Source organism: Tyto alba, unplaced genomic scaffold (genome assembly GCF_018691265.1).
Source record: "Tyto alba isolate M040663 unplaced genomic scaffold, T.alba_DEE_v4.0 Super-Scaffold_10, whole genome shotgun sequence".
Classification (NCBI taxonomy): Eukaryota; Metazoa; Chordata; class Aves; order Strigiformes; family Tytonidae; genus Tyto; species Tyto alba.
Window position 1 is genome coordinate 19,284,036 of NW_024881262.1, and position 25,033 is coordinate 19,309,068.

Sequence of the window (25,033 nt, forward strand, 5' to 3'; positions counted from 1 at the left end):
GTGACAACCCCTCTTGCCCACTTGGCAACCATAAAATATTATGACTTCATATTACTGAAAAATCATGTAATAAAGTAAATATTTTAGTAAATACCAGTTAAAATTGTTATACTGTCTTTTCCTATAGCCGTAATTTGATGTTAGAGGAAAAGAATCTCCCTGTACCCTTGGTCCCCAAAAAATGAACAGAACTATGCTGAAATTTTAATTTATGTGGAGCAAAACCCAGCCCATTGCCTCTCTCCTTAATAAATAAAATTGCACTGTGACGTAAACCCAGATTTTTATGAATAGATGGAGACATGTAACATCTCATTCCCACCGAGGGTGAATGCAGCCATGACCTACAGATTTTGCTATTATCTGCATGGCACATTCTGGTCTTTAGATCTGTCACCAATCTTCTCTCTCAAACTGCTTTGTTATTCTTGCTGCTTTGCAAAAAGGATTTGTAATGGAGACACTTTAGCATTGTATAACTCTTCACTGATATTAAAAACCCGAAGTGTTACTCTTTCAGTTCAGTAGTATGATTTTGACATTCATTCCTCCATTGCCCTCACTGACTTCACTAGGGTTCACATCATTGAGTGGCCTGAGTGTGCAGGAACTAGTCTATTTTCAGATTAAACTAAACCAGGAGATGTATTTCAGGCAGGAACCCAGTGCACTCCATAAAAAAAATTGGGCATTCAGCCTACATGTCCAGATTAGAGCTAGACCAATGTAAAACACACATGAAACACTTGAACGGTGAGTATCAAATCCTGAGCACAAAACATTTCACAGTACAGATAAGCCTCAACAGGCCCACACTACTTGCTTAGGAAGATAGCCACAGGGTACAAAGACTTATCCAAGTAAAGACTGAAACAGAGTTCTTAAAGCAAAAGAAGCCCTAACAAAAGATGCAGAAGCAAACTGTAAACCCTCTTACTATTGCCCTCAAACTTTGGAAGTGAGGGGAAGGAAGGAATAACAACAAAAAAAAAACTGCAGGAAAAACCTCCAAAATTTTAAAACATAATGAATCATCCTGTTTACTTTTAATATGTATGCAAGGAGAAGGTCAACCACAAGCTGTCAGTTACAATAAGTTTTGAAATGTACAGTCAATTACTGAGTTCATAACAAAAGACAAGGTTCTGACTTAATTGTAAAAGTAATTACTTTATAAAGAATGACTTCTGGATTAATCAAATCTGCCTTATTAGGGGCATAACGCGCTTTCATTCACAAAGAAATACTCAACCTTAAACTGAAAAAACACAGCATTTCAGAATGTGGTATTAGAAGTCATACTTCTGTAATACAAAGGTTTTAAAATAATTTAAGTCAGTAACTACCTTGCTGAAAGGAAACAATACAAAGTTAAATGCCAACATATTTGACTGCATGAACAGCTACATCATGAAGTCTTTTTTTTTTAATATGCCACATTTTATTTTAAATGTCCTTCAAAGTTTTCTGTGAGAACAAGGAAGTTCATCTACCTCTTATGCCTTTAGCATGAAAATTGAAAATGTTTTATAGTTCTTTAATCCTCTTAAGTACTACTGAAAATAAGCCCTTAACAAAATAAGCTTTTAAGCTAACAACTTCAACTTAAAACTGAAAATTGTGTTCTGAAGGGTGTGATGATTACTATTCACAATAAAATATAAACATGTTAAACAACACGTGCCAAGATTACTTTTGGAAGCCTTATCCCAAAATAAATGAGACAGCTTTCAAAGTAAAAAATGGAAGGGACTAGGTCAAATCTTGTACTCTGCCTCACATCTTAACTATGAACATCTGAGACACTAAGCAGTTAGGCTTTTAACTGCATCATTAGTTTGACTATTGCTATTTCATCTAAAAAGAAAAATACATCTAAAAAGAAAAAGACCGCAACCTGTTCATCCTTCAGTTAAAATATGGAGTTACTAAAATTGTTTCATTATAATTATTAACTTTCAATGTCACTGGAAGCCCTGCCAATTTTGGACTCATGTTTTCATTCACAAAAGAGAAAACAATTTTATATAGTTATCATAAATTTAATTACAATCAGTATACCAATCTAAACATCAGAACGAGCATCCACTGGACTTTTCTTTAAAGATTATCATGGTGAAGACCAGTTATATTTTGTCATCATTTGAGACTACTAACATTATCTCTAAAATCTGCTTAAGATAACTGCATTTTATCTACCTGCCTTCATTTCCTACATAGCATCCACTTCTAATTCAAAGTCTTCAAATTATTCAGTTGGCTACAATGACAATGAAATCATAGCAAGCAACGTTTCCTTATGCCACACAAGGACACAGCACGTAGAACCAACAAGCCTCCTTAAGCCACTCTCAGGCAGATACAAACTTGGAAGTTTTTAATTCTAGCAGAGCTCAGTCTGATTGTCCAAACGGTCCTTTGCTTCAAAGCAGCTACTCCACCACCATGTGCCGCTCAAACCAGCTGCACATTTGCTCGGTCAGAACTTCCCTCAAAGCCAACTGACTAAGAAAGGACTGGAAGACTTATTCTGGAAATTACAGTATGCATTTCAGACACCAGCTTGACCCTCAAGGTGATACGATGCATTGCAGGCAACGTACATGTTGGGTATTATACAGCAGCCAGAATCCGAAGAAAAACAGTGACTCCAAGTTGCAAGAAGAAAAATAAATAATAGAAATTTAAAAAAAAGGCCAAAGAAAATTCTGTAGTAGCAATATGAGAAACATTATTTGATATAACAAAGTCTTCAAAACCTCTTCAGTTTGTGAAAAATCAGAACAATTACTGAAAACTTCTTTACACTGTGATCCGTGAAAGCATTGAAAAATATATTTGTTGTGCAACTAATCTACCACTAAACACGTTCCTTCCTGATCTTTCAGTTTCTCCATTACCTTTGGTAGGCAGCCACTGTGGAAGGAGTTTGTTCATATGCCTCAAAACTGAGGCCTAATCTATGCTGAAGAAGATTTACTTGTAATACGTACACTAGTGATACTCCCTATTTCCTCCTCTGGAGACAAAGATCACACCAGTCTTTTCATAGTGCAGTACAAATCAGCTCCAAAAATGGAACGAACTAATAAAAAGCCTTTTCACAGTTATAGCTTATTCCAGTCAAGAAGCTGATTATAAATACGCTGTCAGAAGGAATACGTTCTGCTTATGTAAGTTTTATACAAAAGGAATTCTGCTGCAATTGCCAAATCGGTCAGTCATTCTAGCGCAAAACTGACTGAGAAAGCATGAACCTTTATAGTTTTTTTATCATTTACACTTATTGTCATGGCTTAACCCCAGCCAGCAACTAAGCACCATGCAGCTGCCTGCTCAGTCCTCCCCACTGTCAGTGGGATAGGGAGAAGAATGGAAAAAAAAAAAAAAAAAAAAAAAGTAAAACTTGTGAGTTAAGAACTGTTTAGTAACTAAATTATAATTATTATATTGTAATTAAAAGAAATATAACGAGAAATAAAACCCAATAAAAGCAATGCACAGTGCAGTTGCTTAGTACTCATGTTGACTGATGCCTGAGCAGCAATATGCCCCTCCTGGCCAACTGCCCCCAATTTATACAAGGAGGAAAATGTCACTAAGCGTCAGTTGTTGCTGAACCTCTGTGGTCAGTTAGTTGGAGTTATTTTATCGTAGTACTGTGAGGGGAGATAATGGACATATTAAGTCCCTTTCCAGTTTTGTGGAAGGAAAGGGACATGGAAAGGTTTGATAAATATTACTATCCCCATCTCATAACAGATGGCAATTAGTAACTACCTCTCAAAATGTTAGGATGAATCTACACATAATTCAGGTTAGAGAAGTAAAATAATCAAAAATATAGTTGTATCACTGTACTGGTAAAGGTGAGGGCATACCACAGTTTAAAAAAGTGAAAATACATTGGAACAGTAGTCTTCAGATTAGGCCACAGTGACAGTTTCGACATCACAGATGTTAAACTACTTTCATCAGGGTCAGGTGGTTTGTGTTTTTTTTACTTGATTTCAATACTTCCATTTGTATAATCCTAAAACTGGGTAATTACACCAAAAGAGCATCCTCCTTTATTTATCTCAAGAATTTTTGTAATTAAAACGAAACAACCAATGCTTCCCTGACTCCTCTTCAGAAGTATGAAGCACAAGCACTCTTACAAGTTTAGCATTCCTTAGTTTGTGTTGCTTCGAGGGAAAATTTGCAGTTTGCAGGAGAAAGAATGGAAAGCTTATTTTCTAACAAAATCCATTTTAAATACTATTGGTTAAATACACAAACAATTCAGAAATATACATTTCCTAGTATTACAGTTATATTAGCTCTTGTCAAGAGCTCAAATGTTAAGGTGTCACCACACGTGAACTCGCTGCGGTGTAGCGATAAGACGGGCGTATCTGGGGTTCGGAGCTCGGGCAGCAGCGCCGCCACAGCCCCTCCGGCTCCCACGCGAGACTCCGAGCCCGCCGGCACCGCTTCCTTCAGCCGCCTCAACAGCACTCGGAGAGCAAAGTTCTACAGAAACGCAGAGAAGGGGGAAACGCTCCGAGATGCTACACATGTGAAATATTAAGTATCGTAGCAATGTCTGAAACTCGCTTCATTTCTATAAACTTCGCTCCGCCACTGCGGTTCCAGCGGCAGGGGACGAGCGAAGCTTGGCAGAAGACAACTTACTAAGACCCGGCTCGGGAGAGCTAACGGCTTCACGGGAAGCCTTCCCCAGCGCAGGCGCCTCCGCACCGCTTTTGTTTCGGTGCACCGGGCAGCCTCCGGCACAGCGACCACACGCGGCGCCAAGGCCCGGGCTGTGCCACTCACGGCCGGGGCGGCTCCCTCACACGGCCGGGCCGGCCTCAGCCCCAGCGCCGCCAGCCCCGCCACGGGCCCGGCCGGGGCGGCCCGAGGGCACCCGGGGGGGGGGGGGGGGGGGGGGGGGGGGAGCGGGAGGGGCAGGGGCCGGTCACCGGGCGGCGGAGGCGCGCGCGCCCCCTCCCCGCATCGACACTCACGTTCTCGCGCGCCCGCGCGCCACCGAGCGCACGGCGGCGCCAACCACAACAGCAACAGCAACGGCAGTCCCGGCCCTCGCGCCCGCACCGCGTGACCCGCCCGCCACTCAGCGGCGATGGTGGCCGTTGCTCAGCCCGCCCCCGGCGCGCGCGCCGCGGGCTGCGCATGCGCCGGGCGGCCACCGTCAAAGAGGCGGGAGTAGGGGGGCGGGATGTGCTGGGTGTATGCGCGGGCGTTCCAGCTGAGGCGGAGCGGCCGAAACCGCTCCCAGTGGCGCGGCGCGCAGCGGCTCCCTGTTTTGTCGTCGCGCCACTCGGAAGGGCTCCGCCCAGGAGCTGAGGCAACAGCTGAGGAGGAGGGGATGAAGTGTTTAGCCAGCTGTTCGCCTTATCCGCGCTGCAGGCGGGCGGGGGCGGTGTTGAGGCGAACACAAATTAGCGAAGATACGGGAGTGTTAAAGAACGGTTGAGGAGTACGCCGGCTCCTCGGCAAAACCCCTCAGCGAGTACGTTCTGGTGAAAGACCTGATCTAGGTGATAAAAGGTGCTTAGCTTTCCACTTGGAACTGTGTTTATTCTAATAACGTCTGCGAAAATACCAGTGGCTGGTACTACTTATCATTAGAATGCATAATTAGGTTCCCTTTGAAAATGTCTTACTGCACATGCAAAACAGTAACTAGTTCTGTAGGTTTAATAGCTCAATCGCTCTATTTTTTTTTTTTTTCCAAGAGTTAAAGGCAATTAAATGAACACCTTAGTTTCACTTGGGTAGAGTACTAGTCACTGGTGTTAAGTGTTATTCCCCAAATTTGGTACAGATACCTAGACTCTGAGCTTTGTTATTAATCTTCAGTAGGGAATACATTGAGCAAATTATAAATGTCTAAAATAATAGGTTATCATATAAATGTTGGCAAGCTAATGGTGCAAATATGTGACTAGGAATGAATCACATAAAATCTATAGCCAAAGCTACATGTAAATGGCCTTATTTTGCCGTCATTTATGTGGCACTTAGGTTTCATAGAACATTTTGGCAATTCCTACAAGTATGTCATAGAATTTATAAGAAAATTGTATTCTGTCCTTCCAAAAACAGCACACAGCTCAGCAGACTGGCAGGCATGAAAGGGGCTGAATTCCTAGAAATAGGGTGGAGATCAAGTTAAAGGAGCAGACTTTGCCAAGACAAGCAACTTCAGCATAGTCTTCTGTTCCAAGAACAAGCCGAAGCCAAAAGAGGAGGGCAGATTCAGTGTGTGCCACCATTTAAACACGTTATCTTAAGCTCCTTAGTTTTGGCACATTTAGATCTGTTACCTCAATTAATGCTAATCATAATAATTCATAGAAATCACAGGATGTGGGAGTTATAAATGCCTAGACTGATAGATTTTCTATCATGCACCAGGTTTTCTATAATTGGCACCATTTTCTGCAACAGCGTACGCCATTTTCATGCAATCATAATTCCAGTCCATAATTCTTAAAGATGCAGTATTTATTGCCTGAGTACAGGTCCAGATTTAATTATTGGATGTACAAGTCCTGAGGTTGTGGTTCTGTTCTGGGATCTAGAAGATCTGGATTTCATTCCTAGTTAACTTTCTGGGTCAACCTGAGCAATAATTTATTATATTCTATCTTTTCAGGTCCTTATTGATACAGCTGGGATAATAAAAGTCACCGGAACAATGGGAAGCTAAGTAAGTGAATGGTGTGTTCAGATGCTGCAATTAATAGTCCACATATGTAGATAGATTAAAAAAAAAACACTGTTCCTGTACTTTTTACTCAAGTGTGGGACTTGATACCTGTTGAGTTTTTTTCTCTTGTTCTACACGAATTTTGCTAAAAAACCCACAGATCTTTTGCATTCTTTTATACTTACATAACTATCTGGTTAGAAGAAAAAAAAAAAACCAACCACCTGCTGCTCTCTTTCTTTAATCTCATGCCACCATTAACTTAATGGATTTCTTTTACCTTTTTTATCTGAATGGTCATTTTTTTTTTATCAATAAAATTGAATCAAATTGAATAAAATGAGAAATAATGTCCACAAACTCCAACTTTTTTTTAATGGAAAAATCAGAAGTTGATTAAGTTTATTTCTTTAGCCTTGCTCATACATGTCCCATATGTACAATTATTGAGCTCTCCTGAACACGAAAGGTGTTCTTGAATAAGAATAGTGATTCGGTTCGGCTGGAGCACTGGCACATAAAAGGTTAGTTGAGTTCATGTAAGACAATATCCCTTTCCATTTAAGTCACTATTAACAGTATAGGTTCTGTTTCCTAGTTATGGCTGGTCTGATTAGAAAGATAATTTAATACTTGGAAAGAAAATACGGAAGAAATAAACAAAAACATCATTTTCATAACCCATGTACACTTAGCAGAGGAGTGACGCATACAGCTAGCACTGCTTACGCCTTACTGCTAACTCTATAAGCCATGTAAATATTTATAATACAGCTATTATCAGTGTAAACATACAGCTTAGTCATATGTTGACCCATAATGAAAAAGTGACATTGAGATCTTTCCTTTGCTTAATAGCACAAGGTTTAAACAGGTTTTAGGAGCAGTAAAACAGGTCTTGGAATACCCATTTTCTGAGATTTATATTGGGGTTTTTCATCATGAAATAATTGGGAAGGAACAGCCTGCTATGGAATGCATGGATGCAAATTAAATCCATATCTGAAGGATATTTTTTTAATTAATGCTGGGAATCTGATAGCAGCATATTTGAAACACTGTTCATGTTAATCTCGAAGGAACTAGTTAGGACTAGCCTACAAATGTAAGAAGAATGTCAAAGCATAGTTACAGTGAAGGAACTGTGACTTTCCTAGACTGTCAGTAGGTGACAATGTTTACAAATAGTAGAAGAAGAGAGAAGCAGTAACCCGGAATTTGATACATAGAATATTATGAGTCTGTCAGAAATTTAACAAAATACGGATGATTAAAGTATTGATTTCAGCATGTTATCAGTTTATATGCAGCTATTGTACCAGTGCTACCATTCTGATTCTGAAAGCAACATAATGCCTTGGAAACTGTGGAGTCAAACCCTTCTGAGAGATACATACTCGGAAATACGATCTGATAGCAAATGTTTTGTATGAATTCAGGGTTTACTCTTTTGGAGTCTTTGATCTGACATTAAATTTGGCTTTGCTATATAGCCCACCCATACTAACTTTTCCTTAGCTGGTGGTGTACTTTCTCCAGTTCAGCTGCCATCATCACCAACACTGTAACTTTATAATACAGTGTGGACAAATAGAGTGAAAAATGCAGATGCTTTCTCTCCAGCTTATAGAGATAAAAAGGAGTATATCCTGGAGGTTCTTGATCTGTTCATATAGTCTGTCGGAAAGAACAGAAGAAACATCTGGTGGAAAATAAAAGCGTGCATTGGTCTGAATGTGGGCCGGAAGAAACGGACTAACATCAAAAAGTTTCATAACACTTACAGCCAAAGGGGCCTTTGATCATCTAGTCACCTCCTGCTTATCCAGATACTTCCACATTGCTTTGAGAGACTTCAATTAAACCAAAGCATTTTCATCCTCAAAAGCCTAAGCTGTTGTATATGACCAGAAGAGAAGAGCGTAGAGCAAAAGACAGTATTAAGGAAATGAATGTGTGAAATGTGCCAAGAAGAAGGTACCAGGCAATCCCCCTACGCAACTAAAGCGCAATAAGAAAGATTATAATTTGAGATCACTGGTGAAAACAAACTATAATGTAGAAAGTTATTGGTTATGGAATAACAAGAGAGTAACCTGCTGTCATCTAAAATTGATTTTAAAACATGTATATACAAACACTTATCTTCATTTTGCTTGACCACAGGAATGTTAAATAATCATTACTAAAACTGTCTGCAAGTTGTTAACCATAATAATACTACAGGCAGAAAATATTCTGTTGAATATAGTTCTTTTTTCAGTAGGAACATAATTTACATCTCATCATTCACAGTTTATATAAATCATGAAGTTGTAGTATATTCTGCTGCTGGCACGGAATTTTTGTTAATACTGTAGCTGTGAAAATTTTGTGATTATTTCCCATTTTTATAAAGCATTCATGTAATGCTTTTCTTCATGGAAGCATGGGTTTTGATCCAATTTTTTATGACATTTTAACTGCTTTATAACAAGGATGTATCAGTAATCTGGTGACCTCTTTGTGTGCTCCATTGGCCTGCAGGGTGCCGGGACAGTGGAAGCCATGTCCTCCCCCGCGGAGGTGAAATGTCGATTTGTAGCACTCCCATGTTCCCAGCTCTCAAAGTTGGGCTAATCCAGAGGCAACACTGGAGGGCTTTATCTGGCACTCCTTGTAAAGAAGGATTTGTCAAAGATAGTAAAGGAATTTCTCCAGAAATTGCATTAAGGCCCCTTTTTGGCAGTCTTTTCTTGCTCTGTATTTTGTCATGGATATATGAGTAGAATTCAGGTTCTGCATGTTTTTTGTCTTTTTATGCTAACCTTAGTCCTACAATGTATATGCTCACCAACCTGTCTCACGTCCCCTGCAGAGAGGTTGAGAGGCAGAGGCAGGGAAGCATTTCAAAGAGGGGATGATACCAGTGGAACACTGATCCTAAAATTTTACTTCACGATTTAATCTTTTTATTTTTGTCTTTGTACTATTGAAAGAAGTTGTTTTTCCCTTGGACGTTTGAATCACAGAAGTATGAGGAGGCATAGTGTGTCATAATATTAATAATATTGAAATGGGTGTTGATTATTTGCATTTTGTTTTTAACTTAATGGGCTTTCCAAAGCTGTCTTTACCATATTAAGTTTTATTTAACAAAACTAAGCCTCACAAATGGATGTCACGGCTCAGAGTGCATTGATAGCCCTTACTTCCTCTGACCAGCCTCACCTGGGTCCCCCTACCCACACCTGCTACCCATGGGCCCAGGAGCCCTGTTTAAGGTCAGCCCCAGGGGTGTGATCTCTTCTTGAGTAGGGCTGTAGTAGCGTTGGTCTCTCGCTCTACCACAGCCTTGCTCTGGCTGTGGGCCCTGCTGAGCTGGCAGCTGAGTTTGGCCATCCTGGTACCGTGTCTGATCCTGACGTCTCAGGCTTGCCTCTGACCTGCCTGATTGCTGTGGGCCGCTCTGTGATTTGGACTCTTGGTTAAACCTGGCTGCCACCCCTGGACTTTCCCTGACCCTTGCTCAGGTACCTCAGGGCTCCCCCTTCTCACAAGTTGTCCCAGAGTAGGGAAGAAGCAAATATGCTATTCAAGTCAATGAACCTGAAAGTGGCAATTCAAAGTTGGTAAGCTCTGTCAAAGTGTTACTTTAATTTGTTTCTTTATTGGTTCTGTTTTTAAAACATTCAGTAGAAATTACAAAGCTGCTGTAGAAAAGAGAACAATAAATTTAGTGAAGATCAAGCTGGCTTTTTGAAGCATTTAACCATTTTTAGCATAGAAAATAATGTATGAATTATAATTGAACTAAGTTAAACTACTGAATATCACCAAACCTGGCAGCTTGTACCTTGTAGCTTGGAGTTACTCAGGTTCAGCTCAGGAGAAATTTTACTCTAACCTAGCAAACCAGAATTTTCTGGCAAATATATTATATTTGATCAGCTAGAGTAGATGGGAAAAGTAGACAAGCTTTCAGGTGCACAATGCTTTATTCGGATCTGAAATAGAAGCAGTGGACTTCAAAGTTAAATAAAAATTGAGGCCCGTTTTTCTTGATTATCTTTAGAGCACACTGGAAGTTACACACAGCATCTGAGTGGAAATAACTGGCGAGTCTGCTGGGGATGATGCTTTTTCTGGTGTATGTACAGGAATTAAGGATCAGCCTTTAGCTTGGTTTCAAACAAGCAAGTTTCATCTCTGTTCTTGTGGTAGTACTATTGTAGCCATAATGGTCTCCTCAGGACAGAGGCAGAAGTGTGTAAACAGACATAGTCCTGCTTGTTGGTGGCACCAACAAATAAAGGTGGAAGCCCTCCTCCAGATCTCGGGTAGCAGCAGGCGATTCCTCCATATTGTACTTCTGTGGCTGCCTCTCGTGACGTGTTGCTGAGGCCGAGAAAGGGTCTGCCATGGTGCAGTCACCGTGCGAATGGCTGCAACAAGTCACTGTCTACTGCTCTAGTTTATTTTTCGCTCTGCTGAAGATGACTGCCTGTCAATCCTCTGCTGATAGAGCTTTCTAATCTGCTTTAAACAAAATCACAAGGCTGGGTGCTTGGGATCAGATTGGGGCTGTCTCCAGGGGCTGGGTGGGGCTGGAGCAGGCAAGATTCACATCATCCTCTCCATGTGCTGAGAGGATGCAGTACAGCTCCCAGCTAGAACAAGTAATACGGCCCCGGGCTGTCTTGTCCCACAAGCCATCTCCACAGTGGGAATCTCCCACTTCAAAGGCCACTGCTGGAATGGGGCAGAGGGCTTGCGATTGGCATGGAATGAGCACCGACAAGGGCATACAGATAGTGCTTGGCCATCTGCACTGGTGTTTATGCAAACTTTCTAGGACTTGTTCAGGTTTCTGGGGATCTTCCAGCTTTCTAGGTAGAAGGGCAAGTTTTTCAGCCATTAGTGAGATGAATCCTCCCACTTCCCAGAGTCAAAGAATTCCCATGGAGATTGCCCTGGGGACCTCTTCCTCCTCTCCTAAAGCCTTGTGAGACTCTATTTGCAGATTTTTCTTTCAGCAGCTGAATAATATGTATTTCTGCTACTTGTCACATTTATTTCAATTATTCATTCTGTGTTCTAATTTTGATCTGCGTCCAATGAGCTTGAGAAATACATTTTTAAATTACTTTCCTTGTTCTCTTTACTTGGCTTTCCATCTATAAAATAATGGTCTCTGGCAGCTTTTTGGCTTTTGGCATCGCAGAGTACCTAGATCAGTTACAGCAAGGTGACTCAGTATTCTGCGCAGCCGCTTGTGAAGATTTCAGCCAGGCCTTTGCTTGATTAATGAGCGTTGGCCTATTCTTGAGATAAATTCGTGCTGGATTTTGCCCAAGGGCTACAGAGTGGGCACTCCAGGGAATTTAGTGGAAGAAATCTGTACTTGAAATGACTTTTCTTTGAGATCTGTTTACATAATGATTGCTTACTTGAAGGTAACACCACTGATAAGGAGGAAAAGTCAGAAATGTAAAGAGCAATACATTAGATTTCTTTTTTCTCCTGTTTGTGTATTAAAGCCAGTTCTCCCCAAGGAAAGATTATATGGCAGACCCTGTACTGGGCCAAGTCCCTGAGGTTGGTGGGAGCTCACAAGATATTAGCTTGCATCTGCATGGCACCTTTCAGCAGTGGCATTTGTGATACCAAGGACTTGCAGGGAGCAGTAGTCCCCCTCCTGCCCCTGCCAGAGCTGCTTTCCTCGGTGATGACTGGCATATCCATGTTGATATTGATCACCAACCACATATATGAGCATGTGTAAGTTGATTTCCTGAAAAACTAATGTGTGACAATTTTACCTGCATGCTGGCCTCCCCTAGCAACTTCTAAACCAATTGACCGGTTCCAGTCTCATGTGCCAGAAGTGTGGGATGCTCATGGGCTGCAGCTGCATTGCCTCTGACAGCTGCCACTCATGATCAGTCTCTTTGGCAAGGGGAGCTGCTTTGTGCCATGTGATGGGAATGGCCAGGGCTGTGTGTGCAAATCCCAGACCTGAGCTCAGATACTGGAGACATGGCAAAAGATACCAAGTTTGTTGAACAGGCCTGTCTAGCACTGACCATTTTTAGCTATGCCCTCTCAGCAGCTGTGGGGGTTGTGCCTGGGTGGATTTGTGCGTAAGTTCACACAGCTTGACCTGCCTGTACCATGTGGTGGTTCTTTTTCAGACAACAGGTCAAACAGAGGTGCGTAGGAGACTTTGGAGAGACTAGAAACCATTGGGTTGGAAATGGGAAGCAGGGAGGGAGAGGGGTGAACAAGCAGTGTGTAGGGAGCAAGCCAGGGAGCTGACGGTATTATGATTGAACCTGATATTCAGAACAATCAATCAGGGTTAATTATTTTTTTCTATATTCAAGACTTCTACATTTATATAAGAAGTTGAACACCTCTTTTGGTGGACCGTTGGGGGAGTGATGTTGAAATACTTGGCAAAAAAATCTACCAAGTATATAATCTATGCAGTATTTGAGTACTTCTGTTGGTGTATCAGAGAAGTGTTTCTCTGAAGGGATCATATGTGATTCTGCAAATCCCAGGTTCATTTGCAGAAGGAGAAGAAATAAATGGATGTGTGCACAAAAAAGTCAATATACTGAAATGAAGAAAGCAACAGAAAACAAAACACAATATGTGTGTTTTTAGAGCATCTGTCAATCTAAAGTAATAATAAATAAGTAAACAGAACCTTTTTGATTTGTGCAAATTAATCCCTTTCAGGGATGAATTAACTAAAGCATATCCCTATGAAATAACCTTCATTATATAAATCAGTGTGCTGATGGATTACTGAGTTTGCAGCCAAAAAAACCACACCACCATAGGTGTGAAGTTTCCTGATCATCTAATAAATTGATAACTTTGAAGCCTAGTTGTGACAATTTAAATGTCATCACTATTAAACAGGTTGCCAAAATGCAAACAACCATCCTAAGTCATTAAAATGTAATTATAAAGGACAGCTGGGTCTACTATCAATCTGGGCTGTGGGGACTCATAATGGGGAAAAATATGAAACTTTCACACAAACAGAATGAGACTGCTTTATGTGCCAACCAGAGCTTGCACGGGAAGCAAGGGAAACATGTATTTTGTGCATAAACAGTTATTGATGGTTATAGAAGGCTTGCATTACCGAGATGAACATAAGAGTCAGTGACAGCATGACATCCAGCAAATGCCTTCACCTTCTCTCTACCGTATATGAAAAGTCCTTTTGCTTATTCCCAGGTTAGGTTTTGCTAATGAGAGGCAGATAGGCTGGGTGGCAATTATAATCTAGCAGAAACAACTATGAAGTGGGACTAAATTTGCTCTATTGTGGAATGGTAGCACAGGTGTTGTAAACCCTGTTTTGAGAATCAGGTGGGCTTTAAGTGATAATGAAGGTTTGCATTTTGGCTGAGAGTAGTAAAGAGGAAAAGTGACTATAAGGCTTTGCAGGCATGGAACCCATATCTTTATGAAAGCAGTGTTTAGTCACACTGATAACTAAGTTATTGTACGTTATTTTTTTATGTTTATTATTTGCTTGATACTTTGAAATGGCCATGATGCAGACAACAAACCCAGTCCCTGCTCAGGGACCTGCAGCTCAAGACATGCAGCTCCTGCTACATATGGTATAGCTCTAAATTCACACTGGTTTCAGTTACAGCCCCATAGGTTCTGTCTGTTATTCAGTGATGCAGCATATAGTTGATTAGATTTACTGCTGATATGTACAGTGGAAAGGGTGGAACAGGCTAGAACTGTGATACTGCTTCATTAAAACTGTAACCCCTAAAGGCCCCACAGTCTTTTGGTGTATTATTTATATGTATTATGGAGCTACAACAGCTGCTAGCTTCCATAATTAAGCCCCATTTTCCCTAAATGTGACAGGAGGGGTGAAATAAGTGGGAATTGCTGATAATCAGTAAAATTCTAAAAGAAATATCTTTATGAATCTTAATGCATATAATAACTCAAATATTGGATAGCTACTTTTCTGAGGCTTTTACAGATCTAAATAGATTTTTAAAATATGTACAAATGCTACCATAGTATTTGAAATAGTGTGATTTGAAATAGTGTGTGTACAACAGCCTATAGCACATCATTCTCAAAACACCTGAGTATGTTCTGTTGCAGACAACTCCAAGTTGTATTCTAATTGATCAGTATTCCTAAAACATCTAGGTATCAAATTCTCCATGTATATTTTTCTACTATGAAGTAAATCCTTGTGGTGCCTTGGGGCATTAATTGTGCTGAAAAGCTTGTTCATTTATTCTTACCAAGAAAAGTGTGCTATTGCATATGGATGCTCACAAACCATTAATTTTCTTCTTTTTGTATACTTGGAAATGATATAATAACTGGCTGTACTAGCGTAATTATCTACCTTTCACTTTTGTAAATTGTAATTTTTGTTTGTTTTGTAACAAGAATCAGTTGGTATGGAGCTTAGAGAAACATTTAAGATTATGAACTGTTTCTAATTAACAGATTGTTTTCTGATGCAAATAGAAAGCCAAGTTGAAAGAGATTTTTCTTTTTTTATGCAGAAGGATAGAGCCTCTCAACAGACTTTGCCCTTATTTTTTGGCAGATTTGGACTGCCCTACTCAAAAGCATAAACAAGCCTTAGCCTATCAACAACAGAAATGGGAAACTAACCTGCCAAATACAGGAAAATGAATAAATGGAAGAACAATAAAAGTCAATAAAGTAGGAAATCTCATGCAGTGTGAATGATTTCCCATATAGCATAAGTAAAAATTTCTGCTGTTTGTTTCACACAGCTACACTAAGGATGAATAAATTGTTGTCACCAATGCTGTTATGAAAAGCATGCAAATTCCAGAGATCACACTGGCTAATGGATGGAATGGTTATTTTGAAAGGAAAAATAAGCTTTCCTATAATTTCCATTCACATCCTCCCAATGTGAGATGACAATTTACAGCAGGTTTAGGAAATCAGAATAAAGTGTTAGTTTTTCCAGGTGCACTGAAGAGGTTTTGAAATTAACTTAGCAAAGGTGAAGCTACATGGTATTTCTCACCGCACAGTGAGAGTCAGCAAGATGACATTGTAAAATATCCTTAGTAATAGTCACTTAAGATGTCTGCAGGGGATAAGGTCAAGGAAAGGTTAGCAGCTGACATCAAATCAGAAGCCAGATGTGCTGACCCTTAATCATAGGCTTTTGCAGGCTTTTTTTTTTGGACTGCAATTCAGCATAACATTATTGAATTCACCTTTAGATTAAGCTGGTCTGCTTTGACATATATAAACCCATATGCAAGTTAATGGCTGTGTCATCCACTTCATTATGCAAGCTTTGATAACAGATCAGTGAGGTGACCTCTGCAAACACTACTTTTCAAGGTCCTTAACCATTTGCATTTTCAATGAACAGAAAGTGGTGCTCCCCAGTTAGGTCACACTGGATCATTAGTTTTGTGTATACAAATTAAACCTGGGAATAGTAATCTGCAACATGTTTTTCTTTTTTCTTGCAAGATTACTTGGAGCTATTTAATTCAGCACTATGTTATGATGAAAATCATCTGCTCGTATACTGGTGCAAAATCTTTGGCTTTGCAGAGAAAACATTCTTAGAGACAGTAGTCGCAGCAAAAGCATAGGTACTACTCAGTGAACTGAAATTAAGCATGGTCAGAAACTTTTGAAGGATTAAAACCTCTTAGGAAAAAAAAAATACTTTATCATAAAGGTCTGGAGATGACAATGTTAAGATTATATATGCAAACCCTAACTGTTCCTTGTTGCTTACAGATGATTCTGCATTCTTTGCTTGCAAGATCGTTCTGCAGAGAATTTTTGCATTGGACCTGAGGTGAAAGAAGGCTTCATGTGGTGCCATTTCTACCAGTTTAAGCTTAAAATAATAATATAATGATGCAGTGTTATCTTTATTCAGAGGATATGCTTCTGACTTCCTCACTTACATAGCGCTTACTCAGCAAACCGCATAGTAATCGGTAATACTAAAGTTAATGGCAACAGATCTGTCTCTCACACTGTGCACTAAAGACAACATTGACTGAATATTGCACCAGCGTAGAATCAAACTCATTGCTGATTCCACTGAAATTACTTACCTTTCATGCAACTGTGGGAAAGGATTTAGCCAGGAGCTTGCCAATGGGCTTATGCCCTTTGCAGTCTTCACTGGGCATAGTCCAACTCACATACCAAATAAGGCAGGTATGCAAAAGAGACGGCTTATTTCTTAGATTGAGTAATACCTGACCCTCTTCCCAGTGCGGTGACTTCAGTGAGAATTGTTTGCTCCTATGGTGAAAGACCTTGATGGTGTCCATAATGACCTGGAAACCCACATAAAATGCTATAATTGCAGTTATTAGCATAGTATTTCAGATCTCAGATTCTGGAACTGCAGAACTCAGTGGTCTGATCTCTCCTGTTCACAAGGCAAGGGGAGGCATATGTATGGGCCAGGCTTTCCACATGTCTGATTTTAGAGTCTATTTCCTGTATTTTTTAGCTCTTTTTTCACTCTTGCTTTTGTGTTCTATCCTTTGTTCCTATTAACTGTTGCTGTGGGAAAGCACAGTTAAATTATTTTAACACTTAAACCTGAATTTGTGGTTCTTCTAATTTCATCTGGATGAGGAGTTTCAAGACAACAGGTTTTGGCGGGTTTGTCTTCTGCTCACAAGAGTTTCATCCAGGAAGTTGGTCACTTCGTTTCTGAGAAATGCAGCTATCGAGGAGGACTGTCATCACAGATTTAAAAAGTCTTGGCTGTATAAGACTGCTTCCACGGAGCCAACTGCAGTTCACTAGTTCCCCTGACAAGGCTTTACTCTACTTTTTGGTGAAGGCTTTGCACCTCTGAACAGATATATTTCACTTGCAAGTCTTAAGACTTGAGAATATATACCTGTTTCATATAGGCATGCTTTCTCTTTGAGGTCTGATGTTCAAAAGTCTTAAATATAAAAATACAGGACTCAGAAACCATGGGGTAGGCATCCATGTTGTATTGCTGCTCTGTTGGGGCAAGAAGCACTGTGCAAATCTCCAGCTGGGTGGCAGAGGTAGACATTGCAATCCAATTCATCAGCTGTAATCCTCGTAAAGAGAACACACCTGTAAAGTAACTGATGGGTTTATTCTCACTCTGGAGTGACTGATGCCAGTATCAGTCACCAAATTCAGCTACAAGGGAGAGCATAACTAATATCTTATCATCCTTTGGTGTTTAGAGTTCTCTCTGTCAATCAAAGAAAGGTTGTGAGGGTAATTCCTACCAAAACCAGAACAGGACTGTGGTTGACTGGTGATGCTGTACTCTGCTGTAACACATATGTGCAGGACCTTAGTGCACATGTACTTAGGACACTGATGCTGTTTAGGAAGCTGGACCTATGTTTTATACCAAGTTTGCTACAGCATATTGATGTGACAGAAGAAACTGGGTATTCTACAGTAGCTTAATTAAAGTTAAAAAAAGACATTTGAAGTTAGTTACATATGAAAGTGTTTCATAATAGGAATTAATTCCTCAGAGATGTTCTTTTTTTTTTGTTACTTCTCCCACCACATGGACAGCTTTGGACTGAAGGTTAAGAACAAAAGCTAGATGCTTCTGCTGAAATTCTCCATATAGGAATAATTACTGAGGGCAACATTTTAACTTACCTTTCAGTTACAGACGTGACAACCCTTTCAAATGATTAGGGGGAAGCAGACCTCTCCATTAAATTTTTTCAGGTTGTTCTGCAGACTCAGGCAGACGTTATTTATACTCTGTTCATGTATTTAGGTTGATCTTTGTCATTGTGTGGCCAGAAACATTTGTTTTAAACAACAGAAGCTGAGATTATTAATCACTATTCTATAGGAAGGAATTAATTCAGTAACAAACTGCATAGCTATAGAATCATACAGTAACTGGAGCCTTGCTAATAGCATGGATGAATTGAAGGTTTCATTGTACTGAGATGTCAGTCTTAGATCTGTCATCACTGCTAGATAATTTTTAAAGGCTTAAAAAACCCAGGCGGCATCCTGTCCCCATGTGAAATTCAAAATTCATTTGTTTCTGAGTGCTATTTTTACTGATTTGTCTGTTTCTTGTGCTATTTTTAGTAACTATATTCATGTTTGTAGTTTAATCCTATGAAAGAGGAAAGAAATAAGGCAATTGTAGTCATCTGCAGAAATTGGAATATCCTTAGTACCTTGTTCAGGTTTTGTTTTTGGTAAAAGTACTCATATTGGAAAATTGTGTGATCCTTAAAGATTTCTCTCTGAGAAGGCAAACAGGAACTGCAAATGGACACAGAAAGGCTGTCTGGAGGCAGCCTCTGTGAATGCTGATGGTAAAAACAAGCAAAGGATAGGGTGGAAAATATAATGAATAAAGGAAAATCTTTTACTCCACAGTATTTACACTAGTTTTGTACTTGTAACATGAGACAATAAATACAAACTGATCCAAATTGCTAGATAAATCTAAATGGTGCAAACATGTGGGAGATGTTGGGTGAGAAAATAAGTGAACCTGCTCTATAGTTACTTGAAATCTGGTCCGTGAACTAAGAGCCCTCAAAGACAAAGAGAACAAAGATAGGATTCATGCAGGGAGTAGCCTCATATGTAAAAAACTATATAGAATGAGGAAACCTCAGCTTTGTGTTCTGCAACTCAGCCCTTGAGTTTTAGACCTTTATCTCTGGCTTTATCAAATACAGGATGCAAAGTCAAGAGCATGGTCCTTCCAGTCTGTGCAGTGAGCTGAGCACCACATCTCCTTATCACAGTGGTTACATGAAGGGAAGCCCTGAAAATCAAACAGATATAAGCAACCTCTTTTAACATGTGCTTCCCCCCACCCCCTTTTCATAATCATCCTGATTTTCCCAGATTTTATGTTTGGGCTCTGTTGGCACCTTTTAGCCTGCCTAAATCCATCAATTGATCAATGTTTTCTTCCTGTCTATGTGAGAGAAAAAAAATGCAGATGTTACCCATGTTGAGACCCTCCTCTCCATAGCTGGTCTCATGTTTAGGGTGAAAAACAGCTACTTGCTGTACTTTCAATATAAACATCAGTGTGTAAATCTGTACAAGGAAAGCATGGAAACAGGGTGCTCTCTGTTTTTCTGGACTGTATGGCAAGTACAGGATTTTCTGAATCTCTTGGCTACTAATAATCCCCAGTAATGCTTTGTAAAAAAATAATCTAATGCATGTAATAATGTAATAGGAGGGGAGAATATATTTATGTAAAGAAAGTAAAACATCCTCAAGAATTAATGTACTGAAGTGGTTAGAAAAGCTAGGAGAAAATGATAGGCATGGAGGCCTTCTGTTTGTCAGCAGAGACTGTTAAATGGTTGAAGCTGCTGCAGCACTGTGCAAGCCAAATAGATGCAAAATAATCTTCAGCACTAGAAAAATCACCTGATTGCAATAACTCAAATAGTATGTTCTATTAATGTATTTAACTTACTGTATGTATCAATACTATTTAATACTTGTGTCTGTGGTTGTATGTGAATGCGTAGCAAAAGAAGAAATTTACTAATTTTAATTATTAGTATTAACATTACAAATTACTAGCATTTTCATGGGCAATCTTACTTGCAACAAACTTTCTCTACTCTCTTTGAAATTAATGAGAATTTGGCACCTTGATTTCTTTTAAAATCTGGCTTTCAGTGTCCAAAGTTAACAAAAATATTACTTTAAGAAAATGGATTTGTCAATTCAACTTTTTATTTAAGTTTATAGGAGCAGTCTGTGAAAGAGGTGGAAATCCTGCCCTGCTCCTATTACCTACATCATGCTGAGTACAGTATTAGGGCAGCAAGTACTTTTTCTAATTTTAGCATATACACTAAGGAGACCAGGTGCCATTTAGTTTAGATAACTTGGCTTAATTTTTGAGAAAAGTGATTGCTGTTGACAATAATAGTGGCTAGTCAGAATTTACTCATTTATAATTATAGCTGAAGGGTTTGTTAAGATGCAGGTCTTGGGGTGAATACAGATCCTGGCTAAGAAACAGGAGAGGATGGAAGAGTCTGAGAACTCCCATACAGAAAGAGCAGAGCCCCTTTATCCTAACTGTGTAACTTCAGAGGCTCTGTAAATTGGATGTGACACGGTATACATCTTCTACCAGAGCTATCAGAATTTTAAAAGTGAAACTCTTAGGGGAATGTTTGATTTGTAATGCTTGCCTCACAGTTCATGGTCTCTGTCTCATTCTACTCAATGAGATTTTTCCTTAATTCAACTAATACAGCTTTTCCAGATAAACATATGTGCATAAATTAGTATTTCCTTTTCTTTCTACATATATTACACTTCCCTTTCTGCTGGAATATTTTCACTGTAAACAGCAACAGTTTACCTTGGCCCTGGAATTAACTTGGATCTCCTCAGTTTACTAATGAAACAGAGTTTGAACTAATATACAAAAATATTTTTTTTTACATTAAAAAATGAGCTCAATAATTGTTTTATGGCTAGATCAACACTGTACTTGGATCACAGGCTGTTTCTATCTCTTGTTGCTGAAATTCATGAAGAAGGATATATTTCTCTATTATTAAGTTCCCAAAAATCTCAGAAGACGATTTTTTGAAGGAAGCTCCGGTATCTGTTAAATGGCAATTATTCAAAGTATTTGCCAAAAACAAATTATTTAACAGCACTGTTTGACAGATTTATTTAAGGATAATTTACATACTGGTTTGGTAAACAGATTTTAGTTGCATACGTTCAAGTTGCCTACTTTGCTCATACAAGACAAAAATTGGACCTTTTTTATGGTAGACCTAATGTCATCTCTAATTCACACCACCTCAGATGGAGGATTGAAGATGAAAAACAAAACCCATGATTTTATCAGTCTTTTTTGAACCTGGTAGATCTTAGACACCTAATAAACCAACTCTGAGTATTTCAGTAATTTAATCTATGTACAATTCTACAATAATTGAAAAAAAAAAAATCTTATAAATTTTAACCTACAGGGCAAAACTGCTGGCTTTCTGGGACCAGTGTCTGATTTTGGTGGTCATTTCTAAAACATCTGACATACTAAAATGTAAGTAGAGAAATAATGTTTTAAGGCGGCAGATAAACTTACCATTTCTTCACATTGGATTTTCTTGCTCATTTGTATTTAGAAAAAAAAAAAAAAAACAAAAAAAAACCAAAGTTGCTATTACCATTACCAAATCCTCATCAAACAGAGCAGTTTCAATTGGTTGGAGTCCCATTGATGTATGTGTTTCTGGAAACATAATCCATACTGTTTGGCATTCCTGAACTTCAAAACCCTAAACCCCGTTACTTTACATTCAATTAGATATTCTGTGCTCTTGAATCAGGTCAGTATTTCTAATCTGAGAAATCAGTATGGTTAGGGGCAGGTGCCCAGTCCTGAGTGACTGGTGCCGTTTCACGTGCTCAGCATATCCAGAGTGTTTGCACAGGACTGGTGGACATCATCCATGGTCCAGTCAGGACCTAGATCCTTCTGGAGGAGCACCTGCAGTGGTTCCTCTCTGCACCTTCAGCTGAGTCTATGAAATATTTGCAGGAGCCAGGATCAGCAGGCACTTTTGAGAATATTCTTGCTCATGGCCTATCAATGAAATTTTACCTTATTTAAGCAATAATAGTAATGATGTTCCAAGTGAGTAGCAGTTATTAACTTCTATTAGGCTGAAACCAGTTTCTTCAGTGATGTTCCCAAAAATGACTGTTCTACTTTGGCAAGTATCATTTAAGTGGTAATTACTGTGGTAACATTTTCAATGCATGTGGTGCCTTTCATTTTATACAGCAAACCTGCACTAAGTAGGAGTTGAGAGAAATTAATGGATTTTGACTAGACTATTCAGAGCAAGCTAGAGAAGGAAACATTTGAATAGTGGTTAAAAAAACAAAACAAAACAAAAAGTAGTTTGGGTTATTTTTTCATGCAAGCAGAACTTGAAACAACTGATTGGATTTTGTCTAAGATTTCCTGAATTTGCTTTTCATATGAGATCAGTCATGAAAACTTTGAGTCCTGAAAGTATGAAGAAAATTGAATAATGTGAAAATGGGATTTAAATTCTTTCAGTGCCTTTCTTTGCATGATGAAATGTATGAACTTGCAGGCATACTTACACATCAGTGGGCATACATGACAGTAAATATTTTTTAGTGCTTGATACACACTGCCCCATCCACCCTGAAGATCATCCCCAGATGCAGATAAAAATTTCTAGCGACTGGGGCAAACTAAAACATAAAGCATAGTAATTAACATAATTAACATGCATAAGTGTGCTTATGCCATGTTTTTATATTTAAATTTTAAAGAGGGCTCCCTGAAAAACTTCAGCTAATGACCTGCACTTGAATCAGCTTATAGGTGCATCTAGAAATCAAGGGAAGAACAGACTTTGGATGATGACTTCTTGGTCCCTGATGTAAGGCCTCCTTAGCAGGTTAATGATTAAAAATGTTTCACAGAAGTCTGCAAGTAGGAAGAGGTAGCTGATGAAGACTGGTAACAACTGCATCCAGTTAATGTGATTGCAAGATGAGTCCAATTCACACCATCCTAGAAAGGCCATTTTCTATGGAAGGAATGATTACATTTTCTGGGGTATCAACTCCGATATGCAAAGGCTTTATGTGTGAAAGTGTAATGAAAAACAGCGTATAAATAGTGAAATTACTATATCAGTGCTGCTCGCATCACACACTAGCACATGGATATTTTCTGGGTCTCATCCCAGAAACTGCTGAGATAGTATGGTTTGAGAGGTATGGGATTCTAAGCAAGTAATTTAATTTGTACTTTGAATCATTCCCTGTCCAATAGCTCTTTTTAAAAAGTTAGTGGATTTCTCACTGCAGTGACTTAAAAGGATATTTGGCAGGTTCCTAAATGTTCCTGTTTAAATAATGTGGAATTAATATCACTGTTTACAACTCTGTGTGTGTCTTAAATGTAGAGAACTTTATTTTACAAATATGCATATGAATTTCTCTGGATAAAGGAAACTATTTTGTGTTTTTCTTTGGTATATGAAAATGGTACAATGCAGTAACTGTTGAAAGATGGAGGGAGATGTCCTCATCTGCACTGCTTCATCATTTGTTATGTGCTAATTCTGGAGACTACTCAGTGTCTGGGCTTGATGCTACCTCTCTTAACCCTGTGCCATGTTGTGTCCACGAGGTTATTGAGATACTGTTGATCTTGTGCTTTGAAATCTCAACATTTCTTAAGTCTGACAAAACCTTCTAAAAGCTGGCCTCCACTGACCATCTCTCATAACAACAACAAAAAACCCCCCAAACCACTCAATAAACAGTATATACAAAAAGGATAATAGGGATTTAACAAAATGTAAGTCACAAAAATTGTCCAATGAAAAGTAATGGTGCATTATTGCCAGTGTGATCTCAAAAGATATTATGTGCGCTCTAACACTGTAATTAACTATTTGAAAATCATGAAGTTTTGGGGATGGACTTATTTTGGTTCTTACTGGCTAGGAAGTGAAGATTAGTAGATTGTGCTTCCTGACTAAGAAGCATCTGAAGCATTGGAATAAGAATTTCAAAAATTGGAATACACTTAGATTACTAATCCCCATTGTGTGCTATAAATACAAATTTTCATTAAACTGAGTCCAAAACTTGGTTCTGCAGTCCCCTTCAATTCACGGTGCAATTTTGTTAATGCAAATTTTAAGTCAAATAATTGCTCACAAATAACAGTAATTCTTACAGAATTTTGTTGTACTATAGGAGGCTGTGCACAGCCTAGGCTATGGATTCAAACATGGCAAATGTGAAGAGTTACCAAAGAACTCTTACAGGATCAAGTGAAATTAATCTTAAAAGCATAATCATCTGTGCTGCATCATACCAAGGTCCATCTAGGCTGCTATTTGGTGACAGAGGCACATACAGGAGTAAGTAGTGGCACTTACCCAGAACACAGTCCCAGCTTGTGCAGTTCTGGAGCTGGCTGGGGTGTCTTTGTATTGCATGGACAGGCTTTCCCTGAGTATTTGTCCACTGATTTTTCAAGTCACAGAATCCCCTGGCAAAGATTTCACAGGTTGATTGACATTGTCTGAAGAAGTAGCTTTGTTTAGAACTTGCTAGATTTAGTCCACGTCTTTTTTGTACTGGAACAGTCAGTCCTTTTTCACCTTCTCCACGCTAGTAATGATATTTCTGGATATCTGTCACAACCCTTCTCAGGCACTCTTTTTCCAGTCTGAAAAATCTTAGCTC

At 39.1% G+C, this 25,033-nt stretch overlaps 1 protein-coding gene and 1 long non-coding RNA gene across 5 annotated transcripts in view; one reads left to right on the forward strand and one right to left on the reverse strand.

Annotated features, from left to right (window-relative positions):
• Positions 1 to 5,160, reverse strand: part of RHBDD1 (rhomboid domain containing 1) — a 49,923-nt gene extending 44,763 nt beyond the window's left edge. Inside the window, exon 1 of one of the 4 annotated variants that reach the window (XM_042800091.1) lies at positions 5,013 to 5,160. The gene's annotated coding sequence lies outside the window, so the exon portion shown is untranslated. Of the gene's footprint in view, positions 1 to 4,360; positions 4,380 to 4,677; positions 4,751 to 5,012 lie in introns of those variants that run through there. The other 3 variants (XM_042800078.1, XM_033005522.2, XM_033005521.2) reach the window with 3 other exon arrangements.
• Positions 5,161 to 5,281: 121 nt separating this feature from the next.
• LOC122153889 lies at positions 5,282 to 8,725 on the forward strand. The gene is made up of 3 exons (XR_006165737.1): positions 5,282 to 5,379; positions 6,668 to 6,721; positions 8,345 to 8,725. It is a non-coding gene; the product is annotated as an uncharacterized LOC122153889 (long non-coding RNA).
• The last annotated feature ends 16,308 nt before the right edge of the window (positions 8,726 to 25,033 follow it).